Source organism: Giraffa tippelskirchi, chromosome X, assembly GCF_054371585.1.
Source record: "Giraffa tippelskirchi isolate mGirTip1 chromosome X, T2T-mGirTip1v1.2.pri, whole genome shotgun sequence".
NCBI classification, from domain to species: Eukaryota; Metazoa; Chordata; class Mammalia; order Artiodactyla; family Giraffidae; genus Giraffa; species Giraffa tippelskirchi.
The window spans coordinates 21,390,396-21,404,401 of NC_137289.1; the positions used below are offsets into that span (position 1 = coordinate 21,390,396).

Below are 14,006 nucleotides of genomic sequence, written 5' to 3' on the forward strand. Positions count from 1 at the left end.
GACTGAGCTACTGAACTGAACTCTAGCTAAGGCCATTTATGAGATGGAAAATACTTGTTTTTTTCCAATTATATATGATGATAGTATGAGACAAAGTCACGTGTGCCATCTGATTGGAATTGATAGCCATGTAAGAGTGTATGATTACAAGTAGGGCATTGTCTGCATTCAGTCATGAGAAGTATCTGGGTCATCCTAGAGCTTCACCAAATGGCTTCTTCAACTCAACACACAAAGCCTAGAATATGAAGACTCCAGCAAATTTGGGAAGTGTGTGTGTTATTCCCTCAGTTGTGCCTGACTCTTTGGACTCCACGGACTCTTTAGACCCACCAGGCTCCTCTTGTCCATTGAATTCTCCAGGCCAGAATACTGGAGTGCATAGCCAGGACCTTTTCCAGGGAATCTTCCTGACCCGTGGATCAAACCTGGGTCTCTTGCATTGCAGGCGGATGCTTTACCATCTGAGTGAGACAAGATAATAAACATGTGGCCTGTTGCCTAGATTTGGCAAGTCCTTAGGTATAGTCAATTTCTTTTGTGTCTTACGCATGGATGCCAGAGGTTTGCCACTTGATGCCTCCAAACAGTTTGATAGTTTGAAAAAATGCTGGAGATAAAAAAAAAAAAAGAAGGGATCAAGTAAAAATTGAAATCTGGAAAACAGAAGATGAGTGATAAAGTTGGGTAGCTTTGTCCAATGGAAACCAAAAAGAAAATGTAGAAATATAACCAGGTTTCTCTGAATTGAGTCAAATACAAGTCAGCCATATTTCCTGGTGTCTGTCTGTTTATGGTGTTTTTTTCAGGTTCAAAGGGCAGAGGCAGAAGAATGGTTGAAGCAAGATGTCTCTCTTCTGGGACAGCACTGCCATCGTGCGGAAACAGTTTGATCAGGCCAAAGCTGTGAGCTGATCTTCCTTGCGAAGCCTAGCAGTGGAGGCCGGTCAGATCAACTTAGGAACAACAGAACCTGAACTCAAGCCTGGCCCTCAACCTTTTCTGTGTGATCTGGCAGGATCGGTGGACAGTCAGGTTCTAGGCTTAGTATCTGATCAGTGAGGGCCCAGGACCAAGGAGCCCTCCAGCTGCTGCCAGGAAGTCCAGTCACAGGAAGGAGGTAAGCGGGGCCTCAGTTTCCTAACATTGTGGTGGGCCTTAGAGCCAAGCACTGAAAATGGGGGCACTTGTCTTGTGAATCTGCCGTTTGTAGGGCCTGGGCCCATTGTGACAGGAGTGACAGAGTGCAATGGACTGGCCTAATGCCAAGTACCTTAAATAGGTGATGCCATTGACGAAGTTGAGGGTGACCAAAAGTCTAAATAAAGTACCATGGCTTGGAGCAAGAAGGATCTGTATGGAAGGAATGGGAATACACTGACTTGCTGGTTTGAGTCAGAATATTTTCTAGGAGCCTGCAGATGCTCAAGTGGATGAAAATCACAAATGTAGTGGAAGGCCTACATTGTCTGAACCCACCCACCAGCTGCGAACTTCTGTGTCTTTGCAGGTTCACTCTAGAGCCCAGGGTCAATACCTTTGTCCTGACCTGACGCTGATGTTATCTCAGTTCTTGCAGGGGAGCGGAGCAAAGACCTGGCTTTGGGGTTGGTGTGTGCTAAGTCTCTTGAGTCATGTCAGACTCTGTGCGACGCTATGGACTGCAGCCTGCCAGGGAGGATAGCATTATTTCCTTCCTGTGCTTTAAGATGGAAAGCAAACTGGTGTACTTTACTTTATTTTGGGGGACTCCAAAATCACTGCAGATGGTGACTGCAGCCATGGAATTAAAAGACGCTTGCTCCTTGGAAGTAAAGCTATGACCCACCTAGACAGCATATTAAAAAACAGAGACATTTCTTTGCCAACAAAGGTCCGTCTGGTCAAAGCAATGGTTTTTCTGGCAGGCATGCATGGATGTGAGAGTTGGAATATAAGGACAGGTGAGCATCAAAGCATTGATGCTTTTGAGCTGTGGTGTGGCAGGAGACTCTTGAGAGTCCCTTGGACTGCACAGAGATCCAACCAGTCCATCCTAAAGGAAATCTACCCCGAATATACATTGGAGGGACTGATGCTGAAGCTGAAACTCCTATATTTTGGTCGTCTGATACGAAGAACTGACTCACTTGACAAGACCTTGATAGCGGGAAAGACTGAAAGTGGGAAGAGAAGGGGATGACAGAGGATGAGATGGGTGGATGGCATCACTGACTCCATGGACATGAGTTGGAGCAAGCTCTGGGAGTTGGTGATGGAAAGGAAAGCCTGGCGTGCTGCAGTCCGTGGGGTTGCAAAGAGTTGGACACGACTGAGCTACTGAACTGAACTCTAGCTAAGGCCATTTATGAGATGGAAAATACTTGTTTTTTTCCAATTATATATGATGATAGTATGAGACAAAGTCACGTGTGCCATCTGATTGGAATTGATAGCCATGTAAGAGTGTATGATTACAAGTAGGGCATTGTCTGCATTCAGTCATGAGAAGTATCTGGGTCATCCTAGAGCTTCACCAAATGGCTTCTTCAACTCAACACACAAAGCCTAGAATATGAAGACTCCAGCAAATTTGGGAAGTGTGTGTGTTATTCCCTCAGTTGTGCCTGACTCTTTGGACCCCACGGACTCTTTAGACCCACCAGGCTCCTCTTGTCCATTGAATTCTCCAGGCCAGAATACTGGAGTGCATAGCCAGGACCTTTTCCAGGGAATCTTCCTGACCCGTGGATCAAACCTGGGTCTCTTGCATTGCAGGCGGATGCTTTACCATCTGAGTGAGACAAGATAATAAACATGTGGCCTGTTGCCTAGATTTGGCAAGTCCTTAGGTATAGTCAATTTCTTTTGTGTCTTACGCATGGATGCCAGAGGTTTGCCACTTGATGCCTCCAAACAGTTGGATAGTTTGAAAAAATGCTGGAGATAAAAAAAAAAAAAGAAGGGATCAAGTAAAAATTGAAATCTGGAAAACAGAAGATGAGTGATAAAGTTGGGTACCTTTGTCCAATGGAAACCAAAAAGAAAATGTAGAAATATAACCAGGTTTCTCTGAATTGAGTCAAATACAAGTCAGCCATATTTCCTGGTGTCTGTCTGTTTATGGTGTCTTTTTCAGGTTCAAAGGGCAGAGGCAGAAGAATGGTTGAAACAAGATGTCTCTCTTCTGGGACAGCACTGCCATCGTGCGGAAACAGTTTGATCAGGCCAAAGGTGTGAGCTGCTCTTCCTTGCGAGGCCTAGCAGTGGAGGCCGGTCAGATCAACTTAGGAACAACAGAACCTGAACTCAAGCCTGGCCCTCAACCTTTTCTGTGTGATCTGGCAGGATCGGTGGACAGTCAGGTTCTAGGCTTAGTATCTGATCAGTGAGGGCCCAGGACCAAGGAGCCCTCCAGCTGCTGCCAGGAAGTCCAGTCACAGGAAGGAGGTAAGCGGGGCCTCAGTTTCCTAACATTGTGGTGGGCCTTAGAGCCAAGCACTGAAAATGGGGGCACTTGTCTTGTGAATCTTCCCTTTGTAGGGCCTGGGCCCATTGTGACAGGAGTGACAGAGTGCAATGGACTGGCCTAATGCCAAGTACCTTAAATAGGTGATGCCATTGACGAAGTTGAGGGTGACCAAAAGTCTAAATAAAGTACCATGGCTTGGAGCGAGAAGGACCTGTATGCAAGGAATGGGAATACACTGACTTGCTGGTTTGAGTCAGAATATTTTCTAGGAGCCTGCAGATGCTCAAGTGGATGAAAATCACAAATGTAGTGGAAGGCCTACATTGTCTGAACCCACCCACCAGCTGCGAACTTCTGTGTCTTTGCAGGTTCACTCTAAAGCCCAGGGTCAATACCTTTGTCCTGACCTGACGCTGATGTTATCTCAGTTCTTGCAGGGGAGCGGGGCAAAGACCTGGCTTTGGGGTTGGTGTGTGCTAAGTCTCTTGAGTCATGTCAGACTCTGTGCGACGCTATGGACTGCAGCCTGCCAGGGAGGATAGCATTATTTCCTTCCTGTGCTTTAAGATGGAAAGCAAACTGCTGTACTTTACTTTATTTTGGGGGACTCCAAAATCACTGCAGATGGTGACTGCAGCCATGGAATTAAAAGACGCTTGCTCCTTGGAAGTAAAGCTATGAGCAACCTAGACAGCATATTAAAAAACAGAGACATTTCTTTGCCAACAAAGGTCCGTCTGGTCAAAGCAATGGTTTTTCTGGCAGGCATGCATGGATGTGAGAGTTGGAATATAAGGACAGGTGAGCATCAAAGCATTGATGCTTTTGAGCTGTGGTGTGGCAGGAGACTCTTGAGAGTCCCTTGGACTGCACAGAGATCCAACCAGTCCATCCTAAAGGAAATCTACCCCGAATATACATTGGAGGGACTGATGCTGAAGCTGAAACTCCTATATTTTGGTCGTCTGATACGAAGAACTGACTCACTTGACAAGACCTTGATAGCGGGAAAGACTGAAAGTGGGAAGAGAAGGGGATGACAGAGGATGAGATGGGTGGATGGCATCACTGACTCCATGGACATGAGTTGGAGCAAGCTCTGGGAGTTGGTGATGGAAAGGAAAGCCTGGCGTGCTGCAGTCCGTGGGGTTGCAAAGAGTTGGACACGACTGAGCTACTGAACTGAACTCTAGCTAAGGCCATTTATGAGATGGAAAATACTTGTTTTTTTCCAATTATATATGATGATAGTATGAGACAAAGTCACGTGTGCCATCTGATTGGAATTGATAGCCATGTAAGAGTGTATGATTACAAGTAGGGCATTGTCTGCATTCAGTCATGAGAAGTATCTGGGTCATCCTAGAGCTTCACCAAATGGCTTCTTCAACTCAACACACAAAGCCTAGAATATGAAGACTCCAGCAAATTTGGGAAGTGTGTGTGTTATTCCCTCAGTTGTGCCTGACTCTTTGGACCCCACGGACTCTTTAGACCCACCAGGCTCCTCTTGTCCATTGAATTCTCCAGGCCAGAATACTGGAGTGCATAGCCAGGACCTTTTCCAGGGAATCTTCCTGACCCGTGGATCAAACCTGGGTCTCCTGCATTGCAGGCGGATGCTTTACCATCTGAGTGAGACAAGATAATAAACATGTGGCTTGTTGCCTAGGTTTGGCAAGTCCTTAGGTATAGTCATTTTCTTTTGTGTCATACGCATGGATGCCAGAGGTTTGCCACTTGATGCCTCCAAACAGTTTGATAGTTTGAAAAAATGCTGGAGATAAAAAAATAAAAGACGTGATCAAGTAAAAATTGAAATCTGGAAAACAGAAGATGAGTGATAAAGTTGGGTAGCTTTGTCCAATGGAAACCAAAAAGAAAATGTAGAAATATAACCAGGTTTCTCTGAATTGAGTCAAATACAAGTCAGCCATATTTCCTGGTGTCTGTCTGTTTATGGTGTTTTTTTCAGGTTCAAAGGGCAGAGGCAGAAGAATGGTTGAAGCAAGATGTCTCTCTTCTGGGACAGCACTGCCATCGTGCGGAAACAGTTTGATCAGGCCAAAGCTGTGAGCTGCTCTTCCTTGCGAGGCCTAGCAGTGGAGGCCGGTCAGATCAACTTAGGAACAACAGAACCTGAACTCAAGCCTGGCCCTCAACCTTTTCTGTGTGATCTGGCAGGATCGGTGGACAGTCAGGTTCTAGGCTTAGTATCTGATTAGTGAGGGCCCAGGACCACGGAGCCCTCCAGCTGCTGCCAGGAAGTCCAGTCACAGGAAGGAGGTAAGCGGGGCCTCAGTTTCCTAACATTGTGGTGGGCCTTAGAGCCAAGCACTGAAAATGGGGGCACTTGTCTTGTGAATCTGCCCTTTGTAGGGCCTGGGCCCATTGTGACAGGAGTGACAGAGTGCAATGGACTGGCCTAATGCCAAGTACCTTAAATAGGTGATGCCATTGACGAAGTTGAGGGTGACCAAAAGTCTAAATAAAGTACCATGGCTTGGAGCGAGAAGGACCTGTATGCAAGGAATGGGAATACACTGACTTGCTGGTTTGAGTCAGAATATTTTCTAGGAGCCTGCAGATGCTCAAGTGGATGAAAATCACAAATGTAGTGGAAGGCCTACATTGTCTGAACCCACCCACCAGCTGCGAACTTCTGTGTCTTTGCAGGTTCACTCTAACGCCCAGGGTCAATAACTTTGTCCTGACCTGACGCTGATGTTATCTCAGTTCTTGCAGGGGAGCGGGGCAAAGACCTGGCTTTGGGGTTGGTGTGTGCTAAGTCTCTTGAATCATGTCAGACTCTGTGCGACGCTATGGACTGCAGCCTGCCAGGGAGGATAGCATTATTTCTTTCCTGTGCTTTAAGATGGAAAGCAAACTGCTGTACTTTACTTTATTTTGGGGGACTCCAAAATCACTGCAGATGGTGACTGCAGCCATGGAATTAAAAGACGCTTGCTCCTTGGAAGTAAAGCTATGAGCAACCTAGACAGCATATTAAAAAACAGAGACATTTCTTTGCCAACAAAGGTCCGTCTGGTCAAAGCAATGGTTTTTCTGGCAGGCATGCATGGATGTGAGAGTTGCAATATAAGGACAGGTGAGCATCAAAGCATTGATGCTTTTGAGCTGTGGTGTGGCAGGAGACTCTTGAGAGTCCCTTGGACTGCACAGAGATCCAACCAGTCCATCCTAAAGGAAATCTACCCCGAATATACATTGGAGGGACTGATGCTGAAGCTGAAACTCCTATATTTTGGTCGTCTGATACGAAGAACTGACTCACTTGACAAGACCTTGATAGCGGGAAAGACTGAAAGTGGGAAGAGAAGGGGATGACAGAGGATGAGATGGGTGGATGGCATCACTGACTCCACGGACATGAGTTGGAGCAAGCTCTGGGAGTTGGTGATGGAAAGGAAAGCCTGGCGTGCTGCAGTCCGTGGGGTTGCAAAGAGTTGGACACGACTGAGCTACTGAACTGAACTCTAGCTAAGGCCATTTATGAGATGGAAAATACTTGTTTTTTTCCAATTATATATGATGATAGTATGAGACAAAGTCACGTGTGCCATCTGATTGGAATTGATAGCCATGTAAGAGTGTATGATTACAAGTAGGGCATTGTCTGCATTCAGTCATGAGAAGTATCTGGGTCATCCTAGAGCTTCACCAAATGGCTTCTTCAACTCAACACACAAAGCCTAGAATATGAAGACTCCAGCAAATTTGGGAAGTGTGTGTGTTATTCCCTCAGTTGTGCCTGACTCTTTGGACCGCACGGACTCTTTAGACCCACCAGGCTCCTCTTGTCCATTGAATTCTCCAGGCCAGAATACTGGAGTGCATAGCCAGGACCTTTTCCAGGGAATCTTCCTGACCCGTGGATCAAACCTGGGTCTCTTGCATTGCAGGCGGATGCTTTACCATCTGAGTGAGACAAGATAATAAACATGTGGCCTGTTGCCTAGGTTTGGCAAGTCCTTAGGTATAGTCAATTTCTTTTGTGTCTTACGCATGGATGCCAGAGGTTTGCCACTTGATGCCTCCAAACAGTTGGATAGTTTGAAAAAATGCTGGAGATAAAAAAAAAAAAAGAAGGGATCAAGTAAAAATTGAAATCTGGAAAACAGAAGATGAGTGATAAAGTTGGGTACCTTTGTCCAATGGAAACCAAAAAGAAAATGTAGAAATATAACCAGGTTTCTCTGAATTGAGTCAAATACAAGTCAGCCATATTTCCTGGTGTCTGTCTGTTTATGGTGTCTTTTTCAGGTTCAAAGGGTAGAGGCAGAAGAATGGTTGAAACAAGATGTCTCTCTTCTGGGACAGCACTGCCATCGTGCGGAAACAGTTTGATCAGGCCAAAGCTGTGAGCTGCTCTTCCTTGCGAGGCCTAGCAGTGGAGGCCGGTCAGATCAACTTAGGAACAACAGAACCTGAACTCAAGCCTGGCCCTCAACCTTTTCTGTGTGATCTGGCAGGATCGGTGGACAGTCAGGTTCTAGGCTTAGTGTCTGATCAGTGAGGGCCCAGGACCACGGAGCCCTCCAGCTGCTGCCAGGAAGTCCAGTCACAGGAAGGAGGTAAGCGGGGCCTCAGTTTCCTAACATTGTGGTGGGCCTTAGAGCCAAGCACTGAAAATGGGGGCACTTGTCTTGTGAATCTGCCCTTTGTAGGGCCTGGGCCCATTGTGACAGGAGTGACAGAGTGCAATGGACTGGCCTAATGCCAAGTACCTTAAATAGGTGATGCCATTGACGATGTTGAGGGTGACCAAAAGTCTAAATAAAGTACCATGGCTTGGAGCAAGAAGGACCTGTATGGAAGGAATGGGAATACACTGACTTGCTGGTTTGAGTCAGAATATTTTCTAGGAGCCTGCAGATGCTCAAGTGGATGAAAATCACAAATGTAGTGGAAGGCCTACATTGTCTGAACCCACCCACCAGCTGCGAACTTCTGTGTCTTTGCAGGTTCACTCTAAAGCCCAGGGTCAATACCTTTGTCCTGACCTGACGCTGATGTTATCTCAGTTCTTGCAGGGGAGCGGGGCAAAGACCTGGCTTTGGGGTTGGTGTGTGCTAAGTCTCTTGAGTCATGTCAGACTCTGTGCGACGCTATGGACTGCAGCCTGCCAGGGAGGATAGCATTATTTCCTTCCTGTGCTTTAAGATGGAAAGCAAACTGCTGTACTTTACTTTATTTTGGGGGACTCCAAAATCACTGCAGATGGTGACTGCAGCCATGAAATTAAAAGACGCTTGCTCCTTGGAAGTAAAGCTATGAGCAACCTAGACAGCATATTAAAAACCAGAGACATTTCTTTGCCAACAAAGGTCCGTCTGGTCAAAGCAATGGTTTTTCTGGCAGGCATGCATGGATGTGAGAGTTGGAATATAAGGACAGGTGAGCATCAAAGCATTGATGCTTTTGAGCTGTGGTGTGGCAGGAGACTCTTGAGAGTCCCTTGGACTGCACAGAGATCCAACCAGTCCATCCTAAAGGAAATCTACCCCGAATATACATTGGAGGGACTGATGCTGAAGCTGAAACTCCTATATTTTGGTCGTCTGATACGAAGAACTGACTCACTTGACAAGACCTTGATAGCGGGAAAGACTGAAAGTGGGAAGAGAAGGGGATGACAGAGGATGAGATGGGTGGATGGCATCACTGACTCCACGGACATGAGTTGGAGCAAGCTCTGGGAGTTGGTGATGGAAAGGAAAGCCTGGCGTGCTGCAGTCCGTGGGGTTGCAAAGAGTTGGACACGACTGAGCTACTGAACTGAACTCTAGCTAAGGCCATTTATGAGATGGAAAATACTTGTTTTTTTCCAATTATATATGATGATAGTATGAGACAAAGTCACGTGTGCCATCTGATTGGAATTGATAGCCATGTAAGAGTGTATGATTACAAGTAGGGCATTGTCTGCATTCAGTCATGAGAAGTATCTGGGTCATCCTAGAGCTTCACCAAATGGCTTCTTCAACTCAACACACAAAGCCTAGAATATGAAGACTCCAGCAAATTTGGGAAGTGTGTGTGTTATTCCCTCAGTTGTGCCTGACTCTTTGGACCCCACGGACTCTTTAGACCCACCAGGCTCCTCTTGTCCATTGAATTCTCCAGGCCAGAATACTGGAGTGCATAGCCAGGACCTTTTCCAGGGAATCTTCCTGACCCGTGGATCAAACCTGGGTCTCTTGCATTGCAGGCGGATGCTTTACCATCTGAGTGAGACAAGATAATAAACATGTGGCCTGTTGCCTAGGTTTGGCAAGTCCTTAGGTATAGTCAATTTCTTTTGTGTCTTACGCATGGATGCCAGAGGTTTGCCACTTGATGCCTCCAAACAGTTTGATAGTTTGAAAAAATGCTGGAGATAAAAAAAAAAAAAGAAGGGATCAAGTAAAAATTGAAATCTGGAAAACAGAAGATGAGTGATAAAGTTGGGTACCTTTGTCCAATGGAAACCAAAAAGAAAATGTAGAAATATAACCAGGTTTCTCTGAATTGAGTCAAATACAAGTCAGCCATATTTCCTGGTGTCTGTCTGTTTATGGTGTCTTTTTCAGGTTCAAAGGGCAGAGGCAGAAGAATGGTTGAAACAAGATGTCTCTCTTCTGGGACAGCACTGCCATCGTGCGGAAACAGTTTGATCAGGCCAAAGCTGTGAGCTGCTCTTCCTTGCGAGGCCTAGCAGTGGAGGCCGGTCAGATCAACTTAGGAACAACAGAACCTGAACTCAAGCCTGGCCCTCAACCTTTTCTGTGTGATCTGGCAGGATCGGTGGACAGTCAGGTTCTAGGCTTAGTGTCTGATCAGTGAGGGCCCAGGACCACGGAGCCCTCCAGCTGCTGCCAGGAAGTCCAGTCACAGGAAGGAGGTAAGCGGGGCCTCAGTTTCCTAACATTGTGGTGGGCCTTAGAGCCGAGCACTGAAAATGGGGGCACTTGTCTTGTGAATCTGCCCTTTGTAGGGCCTGGGCCCATTGTGACAGGAGTGACAGAGTGCAATGGACTGGCCTAATGCCAAGTACCTTAAATAGGTGATGCCATTGACGAAGTTGAGGGTGACCAAAAGTCTAAATAAAGTACCATGGCTTGGAGCAAGAAGGACCTGTATGGAAGGAATGGGAATACACTGACTTGCTGGTTTGAGTCAGAATATTTTCTAGGAGCCTGCAGATGCTCAAGTGGATGAAAATCACAAATGTAGTGGAAGGCCTACATTGTCTGAACCCACCCACCAGCTGCGAACTTCTGTGTCTTTGCAGGTTCACTCTAAAGCCCAGGGTCAATACCTTTGTCCTGACCTGACGCTGATGTTATCTCAGTTCTTGCAGGGGAGCGGGGCAAAGACCTGGCTTTGGGGTTGGTGTGTGCTAAGTCTCTTGAGTCATGTCAGACTCTGTGCGACGCTATGGACTGCAGCCTGCCAGGGAGGATAGCATTATTTCCTTCCTGTGCTTTAAGATGGAAAGCAAACTGCTGTACTTTACTTTATTTTGGGGGACTCCAAAATCACTGCAGATGGTGACTGCAGCCATGAAATTAAAAGACGCTTGCTCCTTGGAAGTAAAGCTATGAGCAACCTAGACAGCATATTAAAAAACAGAGACATTTCTTTGCCAACAAAGGTCCGTCTGGTCAAAGCAATGGTTTTTCTGGCAGGCATGCATGGATGTGAGAGTTGGAATATAAGGACAGGTGAGCATCAAAGCATTGATGCTTTTGAGCTGTGGTGTGGCAGGAGACTCTTGAGAGTCCCTTGGACTGCACAGAGATCCAACCAGTCCATCCTAAAGGAAATCTACCCCGAATATACATTGGAGGGACTGATGCTGAAGCTGAAACTCCTATATTTTGGTCGTCTGATACGAAGAACTGACTCACTTGACAAGACCTTGATAGCGGGAAAGACTGAAAGTGGGAAGAGAAGGGGATGACAGAGGATGAGATGGGTGGATGGCATCACTGACTCCACGGACATGAGTTGGAGCAAGCTCTGGGAGTTGGTGATGGAAAGGAAAGCCTGGCGTGCTGCAGTCCGTGGGGTTGCAAAGAGTTGGACACGACTGAGCTACTGAACTGAACTCTAGCTAAGGCCATTTATGAGATGGAAAATACTTGTTTTTTTCCAATTATATATGATGATAGTATGAGACAAAAGTCACGTGTGCCATCTGATTGGAATTGATAGCCATGTAAGAGTGTATGATTACAAGTAGGGCATTGTCTGCATTCAGTCATGAGAAGTATCTGGGTCATCCTAGAGCTTCACCAAATGGCTTCTTCAACTCAACACACAAAGCCTAGAATATGAAGACTCCAGCAAATTTGGGAAGTGTGTGTGTTATTCCCTCAGTTGTGCCTGACTCTTTGGACCCCACGGACTCTTTAGACCCACCAGGCTCCTCTTGTCCATTGAATTCTCCAGGCCAGAATACTGGAGTGCATAGCCAGGACCTTTTCCAGGGAATCTTCCTGACCCGTGGATCAAACCTGGGTCTCTTGCATTGCAGGCGGATGCTTTACCATCTGAGTGAGACAAGATAATAAACATGTGGCCTGTTGCCTAGGTTTGGCAAGTCCTTAGGTATAGTCAATTTCTTTTGTGTCTTACGCATGGATGCCAGAGGTTTGCCACTTGATGCCTCCAAACAGTTGGATAGTTTGAAAAAATGCTGGAGATAAAAAAAAAAAAAGAAGGGATCAAGTAAAAATTGAAATCTGGAAAACAGAAGATGAGTGATAAAGTTGGGTACCTTTGTCCAATGGAAACCAAAAAGAAAATGTAGAAATATAACCAGGTTTCTCTGAATTGAGTCAAATACAAGTCAGCCATATTTCCTGGTGTCTGTCTGTTTATGGTGTCTTTTTCAGGTTCAAAGGGCAGAGGCAGAAGAATGGTTGAAACAAGATGTCTCTCTTCTGGGACAGCACTGCCATCGTGCGGAAACAGTTTGATCAGGCCAAAGCTGTGAGCTGCTCTTCCTTGCGAGGCCTAGCAGTGGAGGCCGGTCAGATCAACTTAGGAACAACAGAACCTGAACTCAAGCCTGGCCCTCAACCTTTTCTGTGTGATCTGGCAGGATCGGTGGACAGTCAGGTTCTAGGCTTAGTGTCTGATCAGTGAGGGCCCAGGACCACGGAGCCCTCCAGCTGCTGCCAGGAAGTCCAGTCACAGGAAGGAGGTAAGCGGGGCCTCAGTTTCCTAACATTGTGGTGGGCCTTAGAGCCAAGCACTGAAAATGGGGGCACTTGTCTTGTGAATCTGCCCTTTGTAGGGCCTGGGCCCATTGTGACAGGAGTGACAGAGTGCAATGGACTGGCCTAATGCCAAGTACCTTAAATAGGTGATGCCATTGACGAAGTTGAGGGTGACCAAAAGTCTAAATAAAGTACCATGGCTTGGAGCAAGAAGGACCTGTATGGAAGGAATGGGAATACACTGACTTGCTGGTTTGAGTCAGAATATTTTCTAGGAGCCTGCAGATGCTCAAGTGGATGAAAATCACAAATGTAGTGGAAGGCCTACATTGTCTGAACCCACCCACCAGCCGCGAACTTCTGTGTCTTTGCAGGTTCACTCTAAAGCCCAGGGTCAATACCTTTGTCCTGACCTGACGCTGATGTTATCTCAGTTCTTGCAGGGGAGCGGGGCAAAGACCTGGCTTTGGGGTTGGTGTGTGCTAAGTCTCTTGAGTCATGTCAGACTCTGTGCGACGCTATGGACTGCAGCCTGCCAGGGAGGATAGCATTATTTCCTTCCTGTGCTTTAAGATGGAAAGCAAACTGCTGTACTTTACTTTATTTTGGGGGACTCCAAAATCACTGCAGATGGTGACTGCAGCCATGAAATTAAAAGACGCTTGCTCCTTGGAAGTAAAGCTATGAGCAACCTAGACAGCATATTAAAAAACAGAGACATTTCTTTGCCAACAAAGGTCCGTCTGGTCAAAGCAATGGTTTTTCTGGCAGGCATGCATGGATGTGAGAGTTGGAATATAAGGACAGGTGAGCATCAAAACATTGATGCTTTTGAGCTGTGGTGTGGCAGGAGACTCTTGAGAGTCCCTTGGACTGCACAGAGATCCAACCAGTCCATCCTAAAGGAAATCTACCCCGAATATACATTGGAGGGACTCATGCTGAAGCTGAAACTCCTATATTTTGGTCGTCTGATACGAAGAACTGACTCACTTGACAAGACCTTGATAGCGGGAAAGACTGAAAGTGGGAAGAGAAGGGGATGACAGAGGATGAGATGGGTGGATGGCATCACTGACTCCACGGACATGAGTTGGAGCAAGCTCTGGGAGTTGGTGATGGAAAGGAAAGCCTGGCGTGCTGCAGTCCGTGGGGTTGCAAAGAGTTGGACACGACTGAGCTACTGAACTGAACTCTAGCTAAGGCCATTTATGAGATGGAAAATACTTGTTTTTTTCCAATTATATATGATGATAGTATGAGACAAAGTCACGTGTGCCATCTGATTGGAATTGATAGCCATGTAAGAGTGTATGATTACAAGT

The 14,006-nt window shown here is 46.4% G+C and overlaps 1 long non-coding RNA gene across 1 annotated transcript in view; it reads left to right on the plus strand.

Annotated features, from left to right (window-relative positions):
* The window catches only part of LOC145536975 (uncharacterized), a 411,144-nt gene that overhangs the window by 225,670 nt on the left and 171,468 nt on the right, over positions 1-14,006 (plus strand). The window contains exons 99-104 of the long non-coding RNA XR_014076109.1: positions 810-1,120; positions 3,119-3,429; positions 5,427-5,737; positions 7,736-8,046; positions 10,045-10,355; positions 12,355-12,665. This is a non-coding gene — a long non-coding RNA (uncharacterized LOC145536975). The remainder of the gene's footprint in view (positions 1-809; positions 1,121-3,118; positions 3,430-5,426; positions 5,738-7,735; positions 8,047-10,044; positions 10,356-12,354; positions 12,666-14,006) is intronic.